The sequence below is a fragment of the Gobius niger genome, assembly GCF_951799975.1.
Source record: "Gobius niger genome assembly, contig: SCAFFOLD_127, whole genome shotgun sequence".
In the NCBI taxonomy this organism is placed as follows: Eukaryota; Metazoa; Chordata; class Actinopteri; order Gobiiformes; family Gobiidae; genus Gobius; species Gobius niger.
The window spans coordinates 861-7500 of NW_027639154.1; positions in this window are offsets into that span (position 1 = coordinate 861).

The window sequence follows — 6640 nt, forward strand, 5'->3', positions numbered from 1 at the left end:
ATCTACATGACAGAAAACCTCCATCGACGGCCAGTTCATCTTCCTCCTCCTGTCTCCTCCTCATCTCTCCTCTCTCCTCTCCTCCTCTCCTCCTCCTCTCTCCTCTCTCCTCTCCTCCTCTCCTCCTCCTCTCTCCTCTCTCCCCCTCCTCTCCTCCTCTCTCTCTCCTCCTCTCTCTCTCCTCCTCTCTCCTCCTCCTCTCTCCTCTCTCCCCCTCCTCTCCTCCTCTCTCCTCTCTCCCCCTCCTCTCCTCCTCTCTCCTCTCTCCTCCTCTCTCCTCTCTCCTCCTCTCCTCCTCCTCCTCCTCCTGCAGCAGCTGTCACAAATTAAACCGAGCGTGTTTAAAGATAACTTTCCTCCCCGAGTTTTCAGAGTAAATTGGATCTGAGGGAGGGGTGGGGGTGGTGTGAGTTTGGTTCAAGGCTCAGAGGGAACAGACAGTAAAGTGTTTTTGTGCTGCACAGATCAGGGACAGAGACCTTCAGATTCCACAGCGTGATGAAGCAGGACAAACCACTGACCTTCAGAACCCCGCTTAACCAGCTTTACCAGCTTAACCAGCTTAACCCGCTTTACCCGCTTTACCAGCTTAACCAGCTTAACCCGCTTAACCAGCTTTACCAGCTTTACCCGCTTAACCAGCTTTACCCGCTTTACCCGCTTTACCAGCGTAACCAGCTTAACCAGCTTTACCCGCTTTACCCGCTTTACCAGCTTTACCAGCTTTACCCGCTTTACCCGCTTTACCAGCTTTACCCGCTTTACCCGCTTTACCCGCTTTACCCGCTTTACCAGCTTTACCAGCTTAACCCGCTTTACCCGCTTTACCAGCTTAACCAGCTTAACCCGCTTAACCAGCTTTACCAGCTTTACCAGCTTTACCAGCTTTACCAGCTTTACCCGCTTTACCCGCTTTACCAGCTTTACCCGCTTTACCCGCTTTACCCGCTTTACCAGCTTTACCAGCTTTACCAGCTTAACCCGCTTTACCCGCTTTACCCGCTTAACCAGCTTTACCAGCTTTACCAGCTTTACCAGCTTTACCCGCTTTACCCGCTTTACCAGCTTTACCCGCTTTACCCGCTTTACCCGCTTTACCAGCTTTACCCGCTTTACCAGCTTTACCCGCTTTACCCGCTTTACCCGCTTTACCCGCTTTACCCGCTTTACCAGCTTTACCCGCTTTACCCGCTTTACCAGCTTTACCAGCTTTACCAGCTTTACCAGCTTTACCAGCTTTACCCGCTTTACCCGCTTTACCCGCTTTACCCGCTTTACCAGCTTTACCCGCTTTACCCGCTTTACCAGCTTTACCCGCTTTACCCGCTTTACCAGCTTTACCCGCTTTACCAGCTTTACCCGCTTTACCCGCTTTACCCGCTTTACCCGCTTTACCCACTTTACCAGCGTAACCAGCGTAACCAGCTTAACCAGCTTTACCAGCTTTACCAGCTTAACCAGCTTAACCAGCTTTACCAGCTTTACCAGCTTTACCAGCTTTACCAGCTTTACCAGCTTAACCCGCTTAACCCACTTAACCAGCTTTACCTGCTTAACCAGCTTAACCAGCTTTACCCGCTTTATCCGCTTAACCAGCTTTACCAGCGTAACCAGCGTAACCAGCGTAACCAGCTTTACCAGCTTTACCAGCTTTACCAGCTTTACCAGCTTTACCAGCTTAACCAGCTTAACCAGCTTAACCAGCTTAACCAGCTTAACAAGCTTTACCAGCGTAACCAGCTTTACCAGCTTTACCAGCTTTACCAGCTTAACCCGCTTTACCCGCTTTACCCGCTTTACCCGCTTTACCCGCTTTACCCGCTTTACCAGCTTTACCAGCTTTACCAGCTTTACCAGCTTTACCAGCTTTACCAGCTTTACCAGCTTAACCCGCTTAACCCACTTAACCAGCTTTACCTGCTTAACCAGCTTAACCAGCTTTACCCGCTTTATCCGCTTAACCAGCTTTACCAGCGTAACCAGCGTAACCAGCGTAACCAGCGTAACCAGCTTTACCAGCGTAACCAGCTTTACCAGCTTAACCCACTTAACCAGCTTTACCCGCTTTATCCGCTTAACCAGCTTTACCAGCGTAACCAGCGTAACCAGCGTAACCAGCTTTACCAGCTTTACCAGCTTTACCAGCTTTACCAGCTTTACCAGCTTAACCAGCTTAACCAGCTTAACCAGCTTAACAAGCTTTACCAGCGTAACCAGCTTTACCAGCTTTACCAGCTTTACCAGCTTAACCCGCTTTACCCGCTTTACCCGCTTAACCAGCTTTACCAGCTTTACTAGCTTAACCCGCTTTACCCGCTTTATCCGCTTTACCAGCTTTACCAAGCTTTACCAGCTTAACCCGCTTTACCCGCTTTACCAGCTTTACCAGCTTTACCCGCTTTACCCGCTTTACCCGCTTTACCCGCTTTACCCGCTTTACCAGCTTTACCCGCTTTACCCGCTTTACCAGCTTTACCAGCTTTACCCGCTTTACCCGCTTTACCCGCTTTACCCGCTTTACCCGCTTTACCCGCTTTACCAGCTTTACCCGCTTTACCAGCCTTACCAGCTTCACCAGCTTTACCCGCTTTACCAGCTTTACCAGCTTTACCCGCTTAACCCGCTTAACCCGCTTAACCAGCTTTACCAGCTTAACCCGCTTTATCCGCTTTATCCGCTTTACCAGCTTTACCAGCTTTACCAGCTTTACCAGCTTAACCCGCTTTACCCGCTTTACCCGCTTAACCAGCTTTACCAGCTTTATCCGCTTTACCAGCTTTACCAGCTTTACCAGCTTTACCAGCTTTACCAGCTTAACCCGCTTTACCCGCTTTACCCGCTTAACCAGCTTTACCAGCTTTATCCGCTTTACTAGCTTAACCCGCTTTACCCGCTTTATCCGCTTTACCAGCTTTACCAGCTTTACCAGCTTAACCCGCTTTACCCGCTTTACCAGCTTTACCAGCTTTACCCGCTTTACCCGCTTTACCCGCTTTACCCGCTTTACCCGCTTTACCAGCTTTACCCGCTTTACCCGCTTTACCAGCTTTACCAGCTTTACCCGCTTTACCCGCTTTACCCGCTTTACCCGCTTTACCCGCTTTACCCGCTTTACCAGCCTTACCAGCTTCACCAGCTTTACCCGCTTTACCAGCTTTACCCGCTTTACCCGCTTTACCCGCTTAACCCGCTTAACCAGCTTTACCAGCTTAACCCGCTTAACCAGCGTAACCAGCGTAACCAGCTTTACCAGCTTTACCAGCTTTACCAGCTTTACCAGCTTTACCCGCTTAACCCGCTTAACCCGCTTAACCAGCTTTACCAGCTTAACCCGCTTAACCAGCGTAACCAGCTTTACCAGCTTTACCAGCTTAACCAGCTTTACCAGCTTAACCAGCTTAACCAGCGTAACCAGCGTAACCAGCTTAACCAGCGTAACCAGCGTAACCAGCGTAACCAGCTTAACCAGCTTAACCAGCGTAACCAGCGTAACCAGCTTAACCAGCTTAACCAGCGTAACCAGCGTAACCAGCGTAACCAGCTTAACCAGCTTAACCAGCTTTACCCGCTTTATCCGCTTTATCCGCTTTACCAGCTTTACCAGCTTTACCAGCTTTACCAGCTTAACCAGCTTTACCAGCTTAACCCGCTTTACCCGCTTTACCCGCTTAACCAGCTTTACCAGCTTTACCAGCTTAACCCGCTTTACCCGCTTTACCAGCTTAACCCGCTTTACCCGCTTTATCCGCTTTACCAGCTTTACCAGCTTTACCAGCTTAACCCGCTTTACCCGCTTTACCCGCTTTACCCGCTTTACCCGCTTTACCCGCTTTACCCGCTTTACCCGCTTTACCCGCTTTACCCGCTTTACCAGCTTTACCAGCTTTATCCGCTTTATCCGCTTTACCAGCTTTACCAGCTTTACCAGCTTTACCAGCTTAACCAGCTTTACCAGCTTAACCCGCTTTACCCGCTTTACCCGCTTTACCAGCTTTACCAGCTTTACCAGCTTAACCCGCTTTACCCGCTTTACCCGCTTTACCAGCTTTACCAGCTTTACCAGCTTAACCCGCTTTACCCGCTTTACCCGCTTAACCAGCTTTACCAGCTTTACCAGCTTTACCCGCTTTACCCGCTTTACCCGCTTTACCAGCTTTACCCGCTTTACCCGCTTTACCCGCTTTACCAGCTTTACCCGCTTTACCAGCTTTACCCGCTTTACCCGCTTTACCAGCTTTACCAGCTTTACCCGCTTTACCCGCTTTATCCGCTTTACCAGCTTTACCAGCTTTACCAGCTTAACCCGCTTTACCCGCTTTACCAGCTTTACCAGCTTTACCCGCTTTACCCGCTTTACCCGCTTTACCCGCTTTACCCGCTTTACCAGCTTTACCCGCTTTACCCGCTTTACCAGCTTTACCCGCTTTACCCGCTTTACCCGCTTTACCCGCTTTACCCGCTTTACCCGCTTTACCCGCTTTACCAGCTTTACCCGCTTTACCAGCCTTACCAGCTTCACCAGCTTTACCCGCTTTACCAGCTTTACCAGCTTTACCCGCTTAACCCGCTTAACCCGCTTAACCAGCTTTACCAGCTTAACCCGCTTTATCCGCTTTATCCGCTTTACCAGCTTTACCAGCTTTACCAGCTTTACCAGCTTAACCCGCTTTACCCGCTTTACCCGCTTAACCAGCTTTACCAGCTTTATCCGCTTTACCAGCTTTACCAGCTTTACCAGCTTTACCAGCTTTACCAGCTTAACCCGCTTTACCCGCTTTACCCGCTTAACCAGCTTTACCAGCTTTATCCGCTTTACTAGCTTAACCCGCTTTACCCGCTTTATCCGCTTTACCAGCTTTACCAGCTTTACCAGCTTAACCCGCTTTACCCGCTTTACCAGCTTTACCCTGCTTTACCCGCTTTACCCGCTTTACCCGCTTTACCCGCTTTACCAGCTTTACCCGCTTTACCCGCTTTACCAGCTTTACCAGCTTTACCCGCTTTACCCGCTTTACCAGCTTTACCCGCTTTACCAGCCTTACCAGCTTCACCAGCTTTACCCGCTTTACCAGCTTTACCCGCTTTACCCGCTTTACCCGCTTAACCCGCTTAACCAGCTTTACCAGCTTAACCCGCTTAACCAGCGTAACCAGCGTAACCAGCTTTACCAGCTTTACCAGCTTTACCAGCTTTACCAGCTTTACCCGCTTAACCCGCTTAACCCGCTTAACCAGCTTTACCAGCTTAACCCGCTTAACCAGCGTAACCAGCTTTACCAGCTTAACCAGCTTAACCAGCGTAACCAGCGTAACCAGCTTAACCAGCTTAACCAGCGTAACCAGCGTAACCAGCTTAACCAGCTTTACCCGCTTTATCCGCTTTATCCGCTTTACCAGCTTTACCAGCTTTACCAGCTTTACCAGCTTAACCAGCTTTACCAGCTTAACCCGCTTTACCCGCTTTACCCGCTTAACCAGCTTTACCAGCTTTACCAGCTTAACCCGCTTTACCCGCTTTACCAGCTTAACCCGCTTTACCAGCTTTACCAGCTTAACCCGCTTTACCCGCTTTATCCGCTTTACCAGCTTTACCAGCTTTACCAGCTTAACCCGCTTTACCCGCTTTACCCGCTTTACCCGCTTTACCCGCTTTACCCGCTTTACCCGCTTTACCAGCTTTACCAGCTTTACCCGCTTTACCCGCTTTACCCGCTTTACCCGCTTTACCAGCTTTACCCGCTTTACCCGCTTTACCAGCTTTACCAGCTTTACCCGCTTTACCCGCTTTACCCGCTTTACCCGCTTTACCCGCTTTACCAGCTTTACCCGCTTTACCAGCTTTACCCGCTTTACCAGCCTTACCAGCTTCACCAGCTTTACCCGCTTTACCAGCTTTACCCGCTTTACCCGCTTTACCAGCTTAACCCGCTTAACCAGCTTTACCAGCTTTACCCGCTTTACCCGCTTTACCCGCTTTACCCGCTTTACCCGCTTTAGACGAGGCCCGAGCTTTAAGCGAGGCCTGAGCTCCAGCTCCAGTCATGAAGCTTTTAGATTTGGGTAAAACTGAAGTGGAGAAAACGTGCTGGACTAAGTCTCATTCAGGCTGAGCTAAAGGTCAAAGGTCACACACTGAGAGGTGCTCTCCTGTGTTTATATTGTGCATGTTTTGGGTGTCCCAGGTCAGAGCCTCGGCTGCAGCGCTCACTCTGACTCCTCCCTGTTCCTGCCCCGGGGCAATCCACAGCTGTCCGTCATCGTCACGGCAACGAGCGGAGACGGCCAAGAGTCTGCCGTCGTTACTGCAGAGGTACGAGTACAACGAATACTTCTACTACTACTACTACTACAGTCACTACTGCAGAGGTACAACGAATACTTCTACTACTACTACTACTACAGTCACTACTGCAGAGGTACAACGAATACTTCTATTACTACTACTACTGCAGTCACTACTGCAGAGGTACAACGAATACTTCTACTACTACTACTACTGCAGTCACTACTGCAGAGGTACAACGAATACTTCTACTACTACTACCTTTAAAGCAGGCATCTCAGACATGCGGCCCGGGGGCCAAACGCGGCCCGCAAGGTATTTTTTTGTGGCCCGCGAGAGTATTTCTTAATTATATCAT